Source organism: Myotis myotis, unplaced genomic scaffold (assembly GCF_014108235.1).
Source record: "Myotis myotis isolate mMyoMyo1 unplaced genomic scaffold, mMyoMyo1.p scaffold_m19_p_22, whole genome shotgun sequence".
NCBI classification, from domain to species: Eukaryota; Metazoa; Chordata; class Mammalia; order Chiroptera; family Vespertilionidae; genus Myotis; species Myotis myotis.
This window is the reverse complement of record NW_023416327.1, coordinates 2,012,946-2,033,225: the sequence shown is the minus strand read 5'-3', so window position 1 is coordinate 2,033,225 and position 20,280 is coordinate 2,012,946. Positions and strand designations below refer to the sequence as shown.

Sequence of the window (20,280 nt, the reverse complement as noted above, 5' to 3'; positions counted from 1 at the left end):
CTAATCCTAGCTTTCGGCCCCTGGGCTTTTAGGAAATTAACAGACTTTGTAAAACAGCAGGTTGATAGCGTTCTGGCCAAACCCATTCAGGTACACTACCACCGTCTAGCTATGATAGACAGTGAACGTGATTATAATGAATGCCAAAACTCCCTCCCTGCGGGGACAGCATGACGCCAGAGGGATGCTTGCCTACTCCCCATAGAAGGAGAAAGGCATGGGCACCGACCTGGGTGCATGGCAAAGCACTGCAAGGGAAGGTCACAAAAAATTTTCGACCGCCTCTGGATTCCCCTGTGAGCACACCTGGTTTGCATAGAGGTTGGTATCCATACATAACTATCGGCTCTGCCTCTCCTCCCCAAAAGATACCAAGAGCCACTGACGGTGGGATGGGATCCCACGGGAGGAACCAGGTCCCTACTCCCCCAGTCAGTTAAAGCCCACCCTTAATAAAGAAAAAGGGAGGAATTGTTGGGAGCCATTAAAGATATTGGCTTAAACAAAGCCATCTTAAGAACTATAAGTTTCTGGTTCCTCCAGAAACTCCTAATTACCAGAAACCACCTGTGTCTTGCAAATTGGCCAGCAGTTAAAGATAAACTACCCTCACACAGCCGCTAAATCACACATCTCCACTGATAAACACACAGCCATCCGGAGCCTGCTAAATCACACATCTCCACTGATAAGCACAGCCATCAGGAGCCTAATAAATCTCTAGTAATAGGCTACTGCCCATAGACCCCTTTACCCACCCCCCTTCCCCAAAACAGTATATATCCTGCCGCTGTGAGAATAAAGTTTGAGGCTTGATCAGAACTTGTCTTGCCTCCATTCTTTCGTGTCCCTTGTTTGTTTCATTCTCCTAGGGTGTCTCTTCGTTCCCCCGTTGTTGTCCCGCGGGTCGGGGCAATATAATTCTCCCCGTGTAACCGAGGTTGCTGTCATATTCAGAAATGAAGACAGAGAACCTCCTTTTGAAAGGGACTTGCTCATTCATTGTAAACCAGAGCCCAATAATCCAAATGCCACTAAAATGAAACAAATCATATCCTGTTTCCTACATTAGATGCAAGGCCGTATCCTATTCTTTTTCCACATGGTGAAAAAGGCTGGGGAACGGATATTGCATTAAGACAGTGTAATCAACAATAATACCAGACAAAATGTAAGGACACGAGTCACACAAATGCAGTATTATGGATTTCATCTCTCTGTCTGGGACACGTTCAATCCTATTTTAAATGCAGGAAAAGTAACTCAACAGTATATTCTCAATTCATATTTAAAAAATGGAAGCCAATTGGATAAATTTCATCAAAGCAAACCAATCTAAGTTGAGAGTTGAAAAATACAGTGGTTTGATGGATTATCTCACTCTAGATCTGAAAATGACAATGTGCTGATTGGTAAAATAATACTTCCATCATCTTCTGAGGGTAGTCCCAGAAATATGCAGCAGCAATATCAGGATGCTATGGCAATTGTAATGAAGTATGGCAAGCCCAATTTATTCATAACCATGACATGCAACCCCAAATGGGCAGATATCCTATATAATAAAAGTATAGTATGCAAATTGTACCCTTGATGGAGTTCTTCTGGGAGTTCGACCAGGGGGTGGGCTGGCTAGGGAAAGGGAGGGAGTACCCAGCCGGCAGCCAGCAGCCGGCAGCCACTAGCACAAATTTCGTGCACCAGGCCTTTAGTTACAAATAATTTACAACCTTGGCAAAAAGTTGAAAACAGACCTGACTTGGTAGCCAGGGTTTTTAATATTAAGCTGAATGCTCTTTTCAATAATATATGTAAAATTTGATTTATTTGGCAAAGTTACAGCTAAAATTCATGTCATTGAATTTCAGAAACACGGACTGCCTCACGCTCACATATTATTGATATTAGATAGTGAATCCAATTATGAGCAGAAGATGACATTGGCCGTATAGTTAAGGCAGAAATTCTAAATGAAGACCAGTGTCCTCGACTTTTTCAAATTGTAAAATTAAATATGGTACATGGACCACATGGAATCCAAAATCCAAATAGTTTATGTATGGAAAATATTCAAAGGGACATCCGAAAGAATTTCAAAATGTGACCATTGGAACTATTGATGGAGATCCCAAATACAAACGAAGATCTGGTAGCACCATGTCTACTGGAAATAAAGTTGTCGATAACTTGGATTGTCTCTTACAACCCATATTTGTGCCTTAAATATAACTGTCATATAAATGTTGAAGTCTGTGCATCAATTAAAAGTATCAAATATTTATTTAAATACATCTATGAAGGGCACAATTGTGCAAATATTCAAATTTCTGAGAAAAACATCAATCATGACGAAGTACAGGACTTCATTGACTCCAGGTATGTGAGCACACCTGAGGCTGTTTGGAGACTTTTTGCAATGCGAAGATTAGCTCTTCATTTGCCAAATGACCAGAATTTGTATTTTCATACCAATGATTTTGCTGAAGTTGTAGATAGGACTAGAAGCCATAATTCGACTTTGATGGCTTGGTTCTTATTGAATAGAGAAGATTCCGACGTGCGTAATTATTATTATTGGAAGATTCCACAGCACTATGTGTTTAATAATTCTTCATGGAGAAAATGCCAAAAAGTATTGGGTAGACTGTTCACTGTGAGCTTTAGAGAACCAGAACGATATTACCTTAGACTTATGCTTCTGCATGGAAAAGGTGCGGTAAGTTTTGCTGATCTGCAAACTGTAGGAGGTGTAATTTATGATACTTTTCATGAAGCTGCTAAACATTGAGGATTATTAATCAATGACACTATCTGGAAAGATACGATTGATGATGTGATCATCCTTAATATGCCCAAACAACTACAGCAACTTTTTGCATATATATGCGTGTTTGGATGTCCTTCTGATGCAGACAAATTATGGGATGAGAATAAATCTCATTTTATTGAAGATTTCTGTTGGAAATTACACCGAAGAGAAGGTGCCTGTGTGAACTGTGAAATGCATGCCCTTAACAAAATTCAAGAAGTATTCACATTGCATGGAATGAAATGTTCCCATTTCAAACTTCTGGACTATCCTTCATTAATGAATACAACTGCATGTGATGAATCGTACGAGCGACAACAGGCACAGGTTTTGATAAATTCTCTGAGTGATGAACAGTGGGCAGCCTTTCACACTATAACTTCCGCCATCGAAGATCAAACTGTACACCCCAACTGCTTTTTCTTGGATGGTCCAGGCAGTAGTGGAAAAGCATATCTTTATAAAGTTTTAATACATTATATTAGAGGTCGTGGTGGTACCATTTTATCCACAGTGTCTACAGGAATTGCTGCAAATTTACTTCTCGGTGGAAGCACCTTTCATTCCCAATATAAATTACCAATTCCAAGAAACTAAGATGGCGGCATAGATAAACACCGGGAAATTGCCGCCTCCCACAACAATTGAAAAATACCGCAAAGGACAGAGCAGACATCATCCAGAACAACAGGAAGCCTGGCTGAGTGTAAATTCTACAACTAGAAGGAAAGAAAAGCACACTGAGAGCCAGAGGAGCTGCGGAGGTGAAGTGCAGAGGTACGGCGGCTCGTGCGCGCGCGGAAAGGGGGTGGCACCTGAGGACGCGGCTGTCTTTTTGAATCACAAGCTCCCGACTGCTCTCAACTCCGGTTCCGGGAAGTCTCTGGGGACCCAGGACTCATACGGGGAGAAGCTGGACTGTCGGGCAGCGGGCAAACTTGAGTGTGGCTTTCCCTCAGAGGTGCTTGCAGCAATTATCGGGTCACTGAGACGCGCGACTCCTTAGGAGAATCAGCCATAGCTGCTTGCTCCGCCCTTTGACTCCCTGAGACCCCGCCCCACCCAGGCTGGGGCAGAGGCTTTTGCATGTGAATGTACCTAACTGCAGCCAAGCCAGGCAGACCCGGAACTTCCAAGAGAAGGCCCAAGGCCCCGCAGCAGCTTGCATTGCTTCACAGCTGAACCTCTTCGTGGCTCCTGCTGTGTGGCCTCAGGCAGAGGCTGAATTAGCACCTCCTTAGATCCAGGAGCCACTGTACCCAGTGGTCAGAGGGGGACCATCCAGACTGCAACTCCTCAGATCCATAAGGGACACACTCAGGGAGCAGACTCAGTGAGCACCAAAGCCCCACTGAAGCAAGTCTTGCCCCAGAAGGGTGTCTTCAGCACAGAAGTTCTCCCACTTCAGACACAGCTGATTCTCACAGCCAATTGGCCTTGAGGTCAATTCCTCCCAGTGATCCTACAACAACCAAGGCACCAAGAGTGTCCACCTCAGGTAACTGGGGAGGCTGAGCCACTGGGCCCTACAGGGCCACTCTATCAACACAGGGAAGCAGCCAAAATGAGGAGACAAAGAAACAGGTCACAAATGGCAGAAATGGAGGAAAGCAAACGATTGGATATAGAGTTCAAGGCCACGTTTATAAGGTTTTTCAAGAATTTTATGGAAACCGCCAATAAATTTAATGAATCCCTCAATAAGTATAGTGAGACCATGGAGGACATGAAAAAGGAACAACTAGAAATTAAGCATACACTGACTGAAATAAAGAATAATTTACAGAGATCCAACAGCAGACAAGAGGATCCCAAGAATCAAGTCAAAGATTTGAAATACAAAGAAACAAAAAATACCCAACCGAAAAAGGAAAAAGAAAAGAGATTCCAAAAATATGAAGATAGTGTAAGGAACCTCTGGGATAACTTCAAGCATACCAACATCAGAATTATAGGGGTACCAGAAGGAGAGAGAGGGCAAGATATTGAAAACCTTTTTGAAGAAATAATGACAGAAAACTTCCCCTACCTGGTGAAAGAAATGGACTTACAAGTCCAGGAAGCGCAGAGAACCCCAAACAAAAGGAATCCAAAGAGGACCACAACAAGACACATCATAATTAAAATGCCAAGAGCAAAAGATAAAGAGAGAATCTTAAAAGCAGCAAGAGAAAGACAGTCAGTTACCTACAAGGGAGTACCCATACGACTGTCAGCTGATTTCTCAACAGAAACCATGCAGGCCAGAAGAGAGTGGCAAGAAATATTCAAAGTGATGAATAGCAAGAACCTGCCACCAAGATTACTTTATCCAGCAAAGCTATCATTCAGAATAGAAGGTCAGATAAAGAGCTTCACGGATAAGAAAAAGCTAAAGGAGTTCATCACCACCAAACCAGCATTATATGAAATGCTGAAAGGTATTCTTTAAGAAGAGGAAGAAGAAAAAGGAACTCTCACCATTTGCCACAGCATGGATGGAACTGGAGAGCGGATAAATACCACAGGATCTCACTCATTTGTGGAATATAATGAACAACATAAACTGATGAACAAGGACTGATCCAGAGACGGAGAGGCATTGATTGGACTGTCGGGCCTTGGAGGGAAGGTAGGGGAGGGGAGGGGTAAGGGGGAAAGATCAACCAAAGGACTTATATGCAAGCATATAGGCCTAACCAATGGACACGGACAACGGTGGGGGGGGGGGTGTGAGGGCATGAGCGGGGGAGGGGGAAGGGTAGAGGGTAACGTGGGGACAAGGACACATATGTAATATCTTAATCAATAAAAAATATATTAAAAAAATTACCAATTCCATTAAATGAAACAAATCTCTAGACTCGATATAAAGAGTGAAATTGCTAAAACGATTGAAAAGGCCCAACTTCTCATTATTGATGAATGCACCATGGCATCCAGTCATGCTATAAACACCATGGATAGATTGCTAAGAGAAATTATGAATTTGAATGTTGCATTTGGTGGGAAAGTTCTCCTTCTCGGAGGGGATTTTCGACAATGTCTCAGTGTTGTGCTGCATGCTATGCGATCGGCCATAGTACAAACGAACTTAAAGTACTGCAATGTTTGGGGATGTTTCAGACAGTTGTCTCTTAAAGCAAATATGGGATCAGAGGATTCTGCTTATAGTGAATGGTTAGTAAAACTTGGAAATGACAAACTTGATAGCAGTTTTCATTTAGGAATGGATATTATTGAAATTCCCTGGGAAATGATTTGTAACATACCTATTATTGAAGCTACCTTTGGAGATAGTATATCTATAGATACTATTAAAAATATATCTAAACATGCGATTCTTTGTCCTAAAAATGAGCATGTCCATAAATTAAATGAAGAAATTTTGGATATACTTGATGGAGATTTTCATACCGATTTGAATGATGATTCCATCGATTCAACGGATGATGCTGAAAAGGGAAATTTTCCCATTGAATTTCTTAATAGAATTACTCCTTTGGGAATGCCATGTCATGAATTAAAATTGAAAGTAGGTGCAATCATCATGCTACTGAGAAATTTTAATAGTAAATGGGGTCTTTGATACTAGAATTATTTTCACACTAGAGGCCTGGTGCACAAATTCGTGCACTGGTGGGGTCCCCCAGCCTGGCCTGCAGGATCGGGCTGAAACTAGCTCTCCAACAACCCCTGAGGGGTCCCGGATTGCGAGAGGGTGCAGGCTAGGCCAAGGGACCCCACTGGTGCACAATTGGGCCTGGGGAGGAGCTGTGGGAGGGCTCCAGGGAATGTCTGGTCTGTTTCACTCAGTCCCAATTGGCTGGACCCCAGCAGCAAGCTAACCTACTGGTCAGAGCATCTGCCCCTTGGTGGCCATTGCACCTTATAGCGACTGGTCAACTGGTCGACTGTCTGCCCCCTGGTGGTCAGTGCACATCATAGCAAGCAGTTGAGCAGCCTTAGCATATCATTAGCATATTATGCTTTGATTGGTTGAACAGATGACCGGGAACTTAGCATATTAGGTTTTTATTATATAGGAAGATTGAGACCTAACATAATGGAGGCTGAACTATTGACAGTATCTGCGGAAAGAGAGGTTCTTCTGATTCTAAGAACTGATTTGTCCTTGTCTGACACTGGCCTCCCATTTAAATTAATTCAAAGACAGTTTCCCATGATGCCAGCATTTGCGATGACTATTAATAAATCACAAGGACAAACTCTAGACAGAGTAGGAATATTCCTACCTGAACCTGTTTTCAGACATGGTCAGTTATATGTTGCTTTCTCTTGAGTTCGAAGAGCATGTGATGTTACAGTTGTAAATACTTCATCACAAGGGAAATTAGTCAAGCACTCTGAAAGTGTTTTTACTCTTAATGTGGTGTACAGGGAGATATTAGAATAAGTTTAATCAATCTATCAGTCATTATTTTTATCAATATTATTTTTATATCATGTTTTTGTTCTTTTTATATCATGTCTTTGTTGTTCTATCATGTTATTGTTTACTTATTAATAATAAATTTATATATTATTTTCATATACATTTTACTAATTGTCTTTCATCTCTGACACTTCCATTACAGAGAAAGGGCAAATAGCAATATTAAAATATTTCTTCTAACTATTTTCCTTTCAATGTGCACAAATCCGTGCATTGGGCCACTAATTTTTGATAAAAACTCTCAGCAAAGTGGGAATAGGAGGAGCATATATCAACATGACAAAGGCCATATATGACAAACCTACAGCAAACATCATACTCCAATGGGCAAAATCTAAAACCATTTCCCCTAAGAACAGGAATAAGACAGGGATGTCTGCTTTCACCACTCTTATTCAACACTAGAGGCCCGGTGCATGAATTTGTGCACAGGTTGGGTCCCCATGGGGTGGGAGGAGGGCCAGGACACAACTGGCCCTCCGGGTGGGCTGTGGGACTCCCTTGCAGGCCTGGGATCCAGATCCATCCTGCTGACATTTGCGCTGGTTGTTGGGAGCCACCTGGCAGCCACTTTATATTGTTTTTCTTCCTTGTGGAGCATCTAGGGAGCAGAAGTGGCCGCAGTGCCCGAGGGCAACTTCCAGGATGCTGGCAACACTGTCAGGATCATGCCGGCGGTGCTGGTCTGTTGGTGCCTGGCCTGTTCTCCAGAGATTGGACCTGCAGGACTACTGAGGGAGTGAGTTGCTGCCCCTGGGGCTGGTGGGCCACCAGAATGGGTCGGTCAGCTGAGCAGCGCTCCTGCTGTGGGAGCTCACTGACCACCAGGGTACAGCTCCTGCATTGAGCATCTGCCCCTTGTGGTCAGTGTGCATTATAGTGACTGGTCATTCCAGTCATTCCGGTCATTTGGTCCCTTAGGCTTTTATATATAGAGATGGTCCTGGAAGTCCTAACCACAGTGATCAGACAAGAAGAAGAAATAAAAGGCATCTAAATTGGAAAGGAGAAAGTAAAACTCTCATTATTCTCAGATGATATGATATTGTACATAGAAAACCCTAAAGACTCAATCAAAAAACTGCTAGATTTAATAAATGAATTTGGCAATGTAGCAGAATACAATATCAACACCAAAAATTGATGGCTTTTTTACACACCAATAATGAATTCTCTGGAAGAGAAACTAAACAAACAATCCCATTTACCATTGCAACAAAAAGATTAAAATAGTTAGGAATGAACTTAGTCAAGGAGGCAAAAGACCTGTACTCAGAAAACTACAGGTCATTGAAAAAAGAGATAGAAGATATAAACAGATGGAAGAATATACCGTGTTCATGAATTGGTAGAATCAACATCACTAAAATGTCCATACTACCAAAAGCAATTTTAGATTCAATGCAATCCCCATTAAAATACCAATGGCATATTTTACAAACCTAGAACAAACACTCCAAAAATTTATACAGAATAAAAAAAGACTCCAAATAGCCACAGCAATCTTGAGAAAAAGGAACAAAGTAGGAGGGATCACAATACCAGATATCAAGCTGTATCACAAAGCCACTGTTCTCAAAACTGACTGATACTGGCACAAAAACAGACATATAGATCAATGGAGCAGAACAGAGGACCCAGAAATCGACACAAGCCATTTTGCTCAATTAATATTTGACAAAGGAGGTGAGAGCACACAATGGAGTCAAGATAGTCTCTTCAATAAACAGTGTTGGGAAAATTGGACAGATACATTACACCATGCACTAAAATAAACTCAAAATGGATAAAAGACTTAAACATAAGACATGAAACCATAAAAATCATAGAAGAATCCATAGGTAGCAAAACATCAGACATATGTCATAGCAATTTCTTTACCGATACAGCTCCTAGGACAATGGAAACTAAGGAGAAAATAAACAAATGGGACTACATCAAAATAAAAAGCTTCTTCACAGCAAAAGAAACCATCAACAAAACAACAAGAAAGCCCACTGCCTGGGAAAACATATTTGCCAATGTTATCACCGATAAGGGTTTAATCTCCAACATTTATAGGGAACTCATACAACTTAACGAAAGGAAGATAAACAATCCAATCAAAAAATGGGCAGAGGACCTAAATAGACACTTTTCGAAAGTGGACATACAGAAGGCCAAGAGACATATGAAAACATGCTCAAAGTCACTAATCATCCGAGAGATGCAAATCAAAACAACAATGAGGTACCACCTCACACCTGTCAGACTGGCTATCATCAACAAATCAACAAATGACAAGTGCTGGCGAGGATGTGGAGAAAAGGGAACACTCGTGCACTGCTGGTGGGAATGCAGACTGGTGCAGCCACTATGGAAGACAGTATGGAGTTTCCTCAAAAAATTAAAAATTGAACTCTCATTTAACCCAGTGATCCCACTTCTAGAACTATATCCTAAGAAACCAGAAACACCAATCGGAAAGAATGTACGCACCCCTATGTTCATAGCAACACAATTTACAATAGCTAAGATATAGAAACAGCCCAAATGCCCATCAGTAGATGAGTGGATAAAAATGTTGTGGTACATTTATACCATGGAATACTATGCAGCTGTAAAAAAGAAGGATCTCTTACCCTTTGGGACAGCATGGAGGGACCTGGAGAGTATCATGCTAAGTGAAATAAGCCAGTGAGAGAAAGACAAGTGTCACATGATCACACTCATATGTGGAATCTAATGAACAACATAAACTGATGAACTAAATAGATCCAGAGACGTGGAAGCATGGAACAGAGTGTGGAATCCCAGAGGGAAGGCGGGGAAGGTGAGTGGGTGGGAACTTGTATGCATATAAGTACAACCCATGGACAGAGACAATAGGTCTATGAAGGCCTGGGGGGTGGGGTGGGGGCAGGCTAGAAGGGGTCAGTGGTGGGAAAAAGGGGGCATATGTAATACTTTCAACAATAAAGATTTAAAAAATAAAATACTGGATAGAAAATATCCTCCAGAATTGGATGCCAGGAGAAAACTATACAAACCCTACAGGTAAGAAGGGGACCTGCAAGAATCACCCCTGTCTCACTGTCTTCTCACTGCGACCCACCGGAGCAGAGGGGGCGTGCGTGTGGGAAATAATGTTTCCAGATTCAACTCAATGGTGCTTTTTAAAAAATATCTTTATTATTGAGATGTCCTTTATTACACATGTCCCTCTTCCCCCCACTCCCATTACCGCCCTCCACCCAGTTCCCGCCCCACCCCAGGCCTTTGCCACACTATTGTCTGTGTCCATAGGTAATGCATATATGCATATGAGGTCTCTGTTTAATCTCTTCCCACCCCCACCCCACCCCTCTCCCCTCTCCCCTCTGAGAATTGTCAGTCTGTTTCATTTCCATGCCTCTGGCTCTATTTTATTCACCAGTTTATTCTGTTCATTAGATTTCTTTTTTGTTTATTTTGATTTTTAGATTCAATTATTGAATCTAAATTTTTCTATAGTGGTTCTTGCAGCCAAAGCTCAGTTCAGCCTCCAAATACATGCAGGAGAGGCCTTCCTGGGGGTGCGTGTGGCCAAGGTCCAAACATGTAAGTCGCCGCTCTGACTTTTACTCTTTCAGACCCAGGTCCAGACGTGTGGGGGCTGGTCGTGGTGTTGGCCCTGGAAGAAGTTTGCTCCTGGTTCCCAAGCTGACATTGTCACTGAGCAGCTGGAGGCTTAACCAGCCGGGATGACTTTTGAGGGCACAGAGGAGGTCTAGTATGTCAGCTGAACGAAGCAGGGACACGGCTCTAAGCCTGGCCCTTGGTACACTTTCTAGTTAGCGCAGATGAGTTTGCACTCTTCCCCGGCCTGCTGACGGCATTGCATCATTCACGAAGGCTTTTCTCCCGGAGAAGCCGTTGCTGGAGCTGGCAGTGGGGAAACCGTGTGGCCCGGAGCACCACTTGGGCGTCCCCAGCAGGTCCGGTCCTGTGCTTCTTCCCCTTCGGGAGGTGGAGAGCCCCTCCCCACATGGTGAGGAGAACAATACTGTAATGGACACAGGTCGTGCAGACGAAGCCAGAGGAAGCACAGGCACTGCAGACGGGCTCCAGGCACTGGTGGCCTCCGTGGGGCTCACGGCTCCTGGCGGCACCTGCCTTCTCACCACTGCTCTTGCCCTCTCCCTGCCTCTGCCTGAGCCTTCCTCTGCAGGGCCAGCTTCCACCCGGCACAGAGCTCAGCCTCCAGCTGCTCAGGTGCGTCACGATTTAATGTGAGCAGTCCCTGGGGTGACCTTTATTTATTTATTTATTTATTTATTTATTTATTTATTTATTTTTATATCAGCTTCCAAGGATTTAACCCAAAGAAGTGAGTAAAAAAGGAAAATAAACACGATTGCAGGAAAGTGCGTGGGGACAGGAGGCGCTGACCTTGCCAGTGCTCACCTTGGCCTCGGCCACCTCTCTCGCTGCGCAGCCCCCGTGCCAGCAGCTTCTGCTCAGCGCAAACGCCCTTGCGCTCCAGCCCAGGACCACAGCAGTTCCCACGTGGGCGCGCCTCCCCACGCCCTGTTCCCAGGTGGAGGCGCTGGCGGGGCTGGAGCCTGGGGCCTCAGTCCTCACTCTGCTCCCCTGGGCCTGGCAGGAACGCTGGGGCCTGGGCTCGGGGTTGTCTCCTCTGGGGGGTCCCCGGGAGCAGTGTCTTCCAGCAACCGTCGCTCAGCCCGCGGCTTCTGGAGACCCTGATAATCCATCTGATTATAGAGTGATATGTTGTATGAATTTGAAGTGTGGATTGTAACGGAGTGTAAACCTCAATTTGGGAAGCGCTCTAGGATTGAGTGACGTCTGACAGGCCGCAGTTAGCAGGCCGGCCACACACTGCACAGGGCGCGGCCCCCGTAAGCGCACGCACCGCCTGTTCCCCCAGAGGAGGCCTGGGCTGCTGTGGGCAATACCAGCAAACCGGCGATAAAAGAGGACCTGAAGTGCACACAAGTTCTCCTTGGGGGTCCCGAGCCGCTGTGCTCAGCCCTTGGGTGGAAGACACCTGCTGAGGCCGGGGGACAGGAACGCTCCCTCGAGTTGGCGCCTCGCGGAGGTCTCTAGGGTCGGACGCCTGCTGCTGCTGGCTGAGCTGCCCCTCGGGAAGGAGGCACAGCCTGTTCCAGAACCGGAGCCCTTCCAGCCGCACCCAGAGACACCCGCCCCATAACAACATGCGGGTCCCCTGAGCCAGCGCCCAGGGCACCAGGAGATCTGTACGGTCCCCGTGTGAGTAATAAACCCCGTGAACTGCAGCTGCACTGACGTCTCTGCATATTTCCTCCGGTGGTTCTTGTAATGCTAAGTGGAAAGGAATTGATGAGCCCTCGAGCCTAGTGCCCCTAGAGGAGCCTCCACGGCGCAAGATGACTTGCAGTCCCGCCACGGACTCACTCCTGTGCACGCTCATACCGTTTACAGTGATGGTTCAGCTGACGGAGATGAGTCCGCGTGGCCTACCCTGACTGGGACAATCCTCCACGCAGCGAATTGTGCCTGTGTCCTGCGAGTGGGCTGACTGCACGGCCAGGATTTATGGTGCTATTTTCCAGACAAAAGAACTTCTAGTTTTTTCACATTTGCAGGACTTTGGCCCAAGAATTCAGGGGACTCTTGATTTATTCCCAGTCAGCCATGGGCGCAGTTAGGAGGCAGGGCACTGGGCCCTGGGGTCCCTGTCCTCATGGGACCCATGCCCTCCTGGTGCCCCGTGATCCCGGGGAGCACCTCCGCTCTCTGCTGCCCTGACAAGCTCACCTGCCCTGCGCCGCTTCCTTAGGAAATGCGAGCTGCGAGCTGCCCTCTGCGTCGTTGGAAAGTTCTTAAGTTTATGATTGAGCCTCAGTTAGCATTGGCCAAAGTGATAGAAAAACTGCTTCTTCTCTGCACTATGTCCATGTGAAGTCACAATGTCATTTTCCAGGGAAATTCATGTTGCGTAAACGATGGCCACAAGCTCTTTCATGTTGCTCTAGTGAGGAAGTGGGCCGACGTCCCTCCCCTTTTGTCTGAGCAGGCTCTCGGCCATCCTGCCCAGGACTCAGTGGGATGAGCTCTGTGCCCCTCAGGGCAGCCACAGAGCGCCAGCCGCCTGCTGGCCTCACTCAGGGCCCCGCTGCCTGGCTGAGAGGCCGGCACATGGCAGGGGCCCTCGCCAGGCAGACGGCTCAGCCTGGAGTGAAGAGGTGCCAGGTGCCCCCTCCCAGCCTGTCAGGGGCCGTGTTGGAGGTTCCCAGCTGAGCCCACAGTCCACGGCCACGTGCTTATGTTTCACACGGCAGCGTGAGGGCCCGTTTGTCACTCAGCAAAAGGTGAGTGCAGCACAAGCCAGGCCGCCCTGACCCCACCGTTTGGCCAAGTTTTACGTTTCCTGGGAGGAGGCTCTTGGAGGCCAGGGCACCTCAGCTTCTGAAACAAATCCCAGAGGGCCCGGCATTTTGGGAAACACGTCAAGCGGCTCCTGGTGTCGCTGGATGTGAGCCCTGTTTACCACCCGCGACGCCCCCGTGACACACGCCTGCCGCACGCAGTGGTGTGTGGGCCGCGGCTGCGGAGCGGGCCTGACCCGGCGCCACGGCCCACAGCGGACTCTGTGCCCCTTGTTTAGCTTTTGTCTGCTGTGGCACCAGGACGGACGCCCATTTTAAGACATGAAATGCATTTTAAATAGCGATGGAATAGCAATAGGCACTTTAAAAAGTAATTTAATTTTTCTTTATAAACAGTGTAAACATAGTTTGCTCTCACTCAATAGTAATTTTGGTGAAAGCAATGTGACCAAATATGGTTTATTATTTTTAAAAATTTGATCATAATTGATACCTCAATTCACAGCCTGGTTCCACATAGAGCTCACTGCTGGTCAGACAGCGGCTGCAGCTGGGAGGCCGCTGCCAGGCGTGCGCCGTGGCCACCTTCACTGAGCCGGAGAAGGTGCCCTTCCGGAACAGCCGGGGGGATTCTGGAACGAGAGAATAAGGTGCTCAGAGGACCCTCTCTCCCGCAAAACAACCATTTCACTGGTGAAAATTATAAAGAAATAAACCATTTAAAATCTCTGGAAATTGTCCTAAGGCCATAAAGAAAATGGAGAACCAGACATTCAAGAAAATCTACTAGATCCTGGTAAAAACAGCAAGTCTGAGGCTTTAAGCCCCAGCAGCGCAGTCGCTCCCGAGCTCCCTGCGGCAGAAGCACCATCCTGGGCCTGTGCAGACGGAAAATGGGAAGGTGGGCGCTCCGTCTGTGGCTGTGGCTTCACCGAGGAAAGGTGACAAGGCTGCACCCCCACCTTCCCCCGGCCCGGTGCCACCGACAGGCCCCGAGGCCAGAAGGAGAGCTACCTGCAGGCCCAGCAGGCTGGCTGTGTGGGTGCCTCCTGGGCAGCCCCTCCCCACCCCGTGCTGGTGCAGGTGGAGGATGGGACCTCCTGGAGGAACCTGAGTTCTCCAGGGGCAAGGCTGCACCCGGAACGCCATGCTCAGGTCACTGTCAGGAGCAGTAAGGGACCGTGGCAGAGAAAAATTAAGATGAGGGCAGGAAGCATGGTGGTGTGAGCAATAGGGCGGAGCAGCCAGAGCCAATCCAGAGAAGCAGGCGAGATGGCCACAGAGCCTGCTGGCGCCCAGACAGCTCTGGTGTCTCCGTTTCACAGAGGAGACAACTAAGGCTGCAGCAGGTGAGCACTGGCCAGGCTGGCCTCAGCACCCTCGCCCGGGCGTTTCCATGATGCTGATAAACATGCACTGCCATCATCATTGTGTGTCTCATGCTGGAATGTCAGGGCCACTGGCACCCCTCTTGCCGCCGGCCTGGGTTGCGGACGGCGGAAGATTGCAGGACTCGCCACGCGTGGCCCTCCGCCGCTTCCAGAGCGAGGGAGCCGAGGGACAGGTCCCCATGCCACACCTGCCTCTCAGACCTAACGTGACCAGCGGGGACCAGATCACATGGCTGAGGTACAAAAGGGGAATGTGTGGGTGAGGGCAGGGAGAAGGAAACTGTGGGCGAAAAGATGAGGATGGACGTATGTTGATGATTGAAAAAATATTGCATTAAGAGTGGATCAAAATTTCCCACAGCGGCTTGGAAACGTATCAGAGGAAAGCACACTGTTCTCTCTCCACTGTTCGGCCCTGCGTTTAACAACGTCTCCCAAAGAGAGCGTCTTAGAAACCCCTCCCTGGGCGGCCTCCCAGGCTCCTCCGGTGTTTACAGGAAGGAGGCGCAGCGAACACGGCTCAGGAGTAAGTGACGGTGCTACTTACTGATCACTGACTCTGCTGGATACCATGCCAGACACTTCTTTCTGCACCGCTTGTTCCATTTAATATCAAGAGTTCTTCCCACTTCGCAGAGGAGATAAAAGTGGCATTTCTGGAATTCAGACACGGGCCTGACTCCACAGTTCACAGTTTTCTCTTTACGTTTTGCTTCTCAAAGTGTGCGGGTGGCCGGGAGCGAGTGATGGCCCAGGGGCTGTGCTCTACAGATTCAGTGGAAAGGTTTGCCGGTTTTGAGCTCCTAAAACATTTTCTGAAACAAATTGGAAGCAAAATCACAAAAAAACCTTGCCTTTACATATTGCTCAATCACATTTTATTTAGTAAGCCTGCAGAGGTGAAAGGGTTATATGCCGCAATTACAGAATGACTATTTTCTTTTTAGTCTGTTTGGTGGCAGCTGTGCCAAGAACATGCCCCCGGTGAGACAGGCTGGCTGCCAGGCCAGCCACTCGGGTACACGAGCACGAACTGGCCTCTTTACCAAGTGCCCGTGTTCTGGGAACGGCAAGTTTGTGCTCTGGCAGGTGCGTGGGACCCTTTCCTCTTATTAAGCACCTTGAAAGGAACTGTGGGCCGAGAGGCTGCTGCGGGCACATGGGCGGGTCGTGCCCCATCCTCTGCGCCCCCACCTGGGCCCTCCCGCCGCTCCGGTCCCCTGTCTGCCCGCAGCCCCGCTCCAGCTGCTGCTGCTCCCAGGCACTGAGAGCTCCCGCCTGGCTTGCACCTGTTGATGGTGCAGAGTGACTGGGGCCTGCGCCAGCAGCGGGTGCGAAAGGGGCCAGCGCCGTCAACATGTACAAACAGCAGTTGCTGCCCTGATCCCCCTTCAGGAGCAGGGGAGGTGGGGAAGCCCTGAGGGGCGATCGGGGCCGGAGGCGCAGCTCGCACCCACTGACAGCGCGGAGTGATCGTGACTGGCACTGGTGCTGGCAGCGGGTGTGAGTGCCGGGGGGACCACAGCACGCGGGTGCAAAGAATTTCAGTAACCACCAGAGGCTCACCCAGATGACAGCGACTGGCCTTGGTCTGGCGCCCCCGCTCACCTGCTCCACCATCCCTCCACAGCCGACGCCCACCATGTTGGGCGCTGCTGACGCCTGCCATGTTTTGCGTGCACCCCCTGGTCGTCAGCACACATCATAGTGACCGGTTGTTCTGTTGTTCCACTGTTCGGTCTATTTGCATATTAGGGTTTTATATATATAGAATGGCTCCTCACTAGAACATATTCTCCCAAACAAGATTTTTGCCCATTTTATTTCATTAGTCTGTCCTCAGAACGTGTCCCAGCATGTAGCTCACACAATAATTACACGCTGAATGAAGGGAATAAACTGATGTTACACAAACATTCACAGCCCAGCTTCCTGCCACAGCCATGTTCCACCAAATGCCTTATTAACAAAAGATTGGGCCTAATCTCACTTTCTTCGAAACGAGTTTCCTGATAACAAAAGACTAACAATATTGGGGCGGGAGCATACTGTTGTTCTCTTTTTGAACTTTTAACCTGACTAGAACATATTCTCCCTTCAAAACAGAATAGTGTTTGAAGACAGGAAGTTTGTGAACTTGAAGTTGATGAAAATATGTAGCGTAATGAGAGATATTCAGAAGAACCCAACAACACAGGGGTGAAGCTATAAACCTATGTCGATAGATAGACAGAACATTATTCCTCATGCTCCCCACAGTGAGCCCGACTGCCCTCGCCCCATCAGCCCATTACTGAGGTGTGAGCAGCGGCAGAACCTCTAACCCGTGTAGCACCCCCAGGAGGGCGGGGAACCCATTCTCTGTAAACACCAGCTGCTCCACGCTGCCAGCCCTCCCGCTGGGAAGGGACAGTGCTCCCAGCAAGTGGTGCCCGGCGGGAGCCACCCGCTGAACGGACGTTGGCCTCTTTCCTACACAACGTAAGAAACCAACAAGGCGACACCCAGGTGACGCCTGTGCACCCAGAACATGGTTTTGTTAACAGGTACAGACGTTTTCTCGGTACGTGGTGCTGGAATGGCTGGGAGCCGCGTCCCCCGCACTGGCTGCCCGTCAGCTCCTTCGCCACATGCACGCCTTTCCCAGGTGGTTCCCAGGATGGGGCATCGCCAGCATCACCAGAACTTGCTGGAAAAGAATGTTCTCAGACCCCAGACCCACAGAGTCAGACGGTCAGGTGCTGCTTGCAGCTGGTGTGTCCGTGGGGAGCTGAGGATGTCACGTCGGGAACCGGCTCCCTTATGCAGTGGTCACCGTTTTGCCAAACATTGTGATGGACACAGGCCTCAGAGAAGCAGGTGCAGATCTGGGGCCGCGAGTTTGACCCCGGCACCAGGACTTCCTACCGCTCAGCACCGCCCTCAGGCGTCTGTCCTTCAGGTGAGCGAGCAGGAGCACGGGCCTGCCCCCTCAGCCACTCGGTGACGGTGACATTCACCTCCGAACTCCGCGCGCCTGCCTGCTCCTCCTCACTGTTCCCGCCTTGAGCCCTCCTGGTGCCCGGCTTCCTGGCAGCGGCTGCCCCGTGGGCCCCGCATGTTGCTCTGTTGTCTCTCTGAGGGTTCAGAGGTGCTGGCACCCTGAGCTCCTGGAGACAGCACCCTCCTCCCTGTTTCACTCTGTGATTATGTTTTGGGCTCCTTTAAAATGTTCTTTTCAAATTAAATTTACCCAAAAGAGTGTTGTGCTGCCTGCGCACCCCACGCTTGCCAGCAGAGCCGTGACCAGGAGCGACAGCCCAGCACGGGTGGCCTCTGCCCTGTTTGCTGCTGACGCTGACGACCTGTGTCCCTCCCAGACAGAGGGCAGCGTGTCCAGAACCAAGTCCTGTCCCTCCTGAGTCCTGAGCGGAGGCCGGGCTCTGTGCGCTGGGGGGGGTGGGGGGTAGGGGGACCGGGGGTGGGGGCGGGAATGGGCCGCGCGCTGGCCTGGCTGCGGGAACTGCGGGGTGAGGCGTCCTCACTGACTTGGAGCTGCGCCAAGTGATCCTCACAACGAGTCCAGCTCAGACTCACCCGGTGCTGGCCACTGTGCTCGGGGACAGAACCGTCCCCTCTGTCAAAGCTGGGCTCTGCCCTGGTCCTGGGTCTCAGCATGAGGACCTGAGTCCCTGCCCAGAGGGCCAGTCCGGCCTCACCTGGATGACTGCCCGGCCACGTGTGCCAGCCTTGCTCTTCACTCCCCTCCCTGCAGGGCCCGGGCTCCGCCGCCTCCTGGCTGTGCCCCATCCGGTTCCTTCCCTGCCCCCCCCCCCCCCCCCCCCCGTTCCCTCACCTTCACCCTCGGCTGCAGTTCATGAGTTTATGGGACTAAACCAGGCGCCGCATTTCCTGTAAGACGTGTGGGAGCTGAGCTTCAACGATGCAGCCTTTCCTGCAGGGGGGGTGAGGTGCGGGTGTGGCCTGGACCGAGCTAGGGACGTCTCCATTGGCTTGTTACAGAAAACTGGAGAAGAACCAAGCAGCGCTTAGAGAGATGGAGTTACATTTATTATTATTATGTGCGGGTCCAGAGGAAAATGTCTCTAGGATTCTTGGCAAAGTCACACAGGAAATTTCCTGTATTTATACCATCTTACCCTCTTTGTCTCCCAAATATGGGGTTTTCTGGTCCCCTTTGCAAGTTCTTAATGAGCCCCTATGTGCTGGGGCTTTGAGACCTCAACCAAAGGCTCGGCCTGGTGCCAGTGCTGATAACTTTGTCTGGGGAAGGTTTAATGGCCTCTCTGGAATGGGAGTAGTCTTATTTTCCTTATTATTTAAGCCAGCATCTACAGAAGCCAGGATGCAGCGTTAGAATGTCAAACAGCAGCTTTTATATAAGACGGTGCTTCAGGCAGGCGGTGTCAGCTTGATGCCCTCGTGGCCCATGGCAGCGTCCCTCCAAAGGGAGATACGCCCGGGATTTGAAACCTCCCTGGAAGGCTGTTGCAGGCCCAGGGCACGCGGCCTGTGGCACGGGAACGGCCGAACCCAGGAGCGGGCTCAGCACATTCCAAGGGCAGCAGGCCCCTGACCCTACGGGGCTGAGTTCTGAGAGCTGAGCTCGGGGCTTCGGCAGGACAGTCTGGCCTCCACTGAGGGGTGTTTACTGGGCTCCTTGGAGACGGTCCCTGGGCTGAGGCTCAGAGGGACCGCCGCCTCCTCAGGCCCCACACCAGCCTCTGAATTTGGCCCATTGAATGGGATTTGTCTGAACAGCCAGAATGCTTCCAAAATTTGTTCTGTGTTCCAAAAATAGATGCATGTCAACTCAGACAAAATACCAAACAAGCAAACCGCTGGGTGTCTGCCACGGCCCGGACTCCTGAAATCCGCTGGGTATAGATGAGGTGAAGCCGATGGCTCAGTGGTTAGAGTGTCAGCCTGTGCACCTGAGGGTCTCGGGTTGGATTACCCCTCAAGGGCACAAACCTGGATTGCCAGTTTGCTCCGCCCCTGTTTCAGGCATGTGCGGGAGGCAGCCAGTCCACGTGTCTCTCACATCCATGTTTCTTTCTGTAGCTCTGCCTCTCTCCCTCCCCGCCCCCCCTCCATTGTCACTGAAAAGCAAAGGAAAAAAATATCCTCTGGTGAGGATAACAAAAAATAATAATAAAAATGGATCAAAGAGTTAAATGTTAGACTCAAAACTATAAAAATCCTAGAAGAAAACATAGGCAGTAATATCCCAGACATTTCTCTTAGCAATATTTTCTTCTGATGCATTTCCTCAGGCGAGGGAAACGAACA

The 20,280-nt window shown here is 48.9% G+C and overlaps 1 long non-coding RNA gene across 1 annotated transcript; it reads right to left on the bottom strand.

Annotated features, from left to right (window-relative positions):
- Nucleotides 1-14,108: 14,108 nt before the first annotated feature.
- Nucleotides 14,109-18,233, bottom strand: LOC118679046. Its single transcript, XR_004975096.1, has 3 exons — nt 17,988-18,233; nt 15,536-15,803; nt 14,109-14,229 (listed from the first exon to the last, which is right to left on the bottom strand). It is a non-coding gene; the product is annotated as an uncharacterized LOC118679046 (long non-coding RNA).
- Between the last annotated feature and the right edge of the window lie 2,047 nt (nt 18,234-20,280).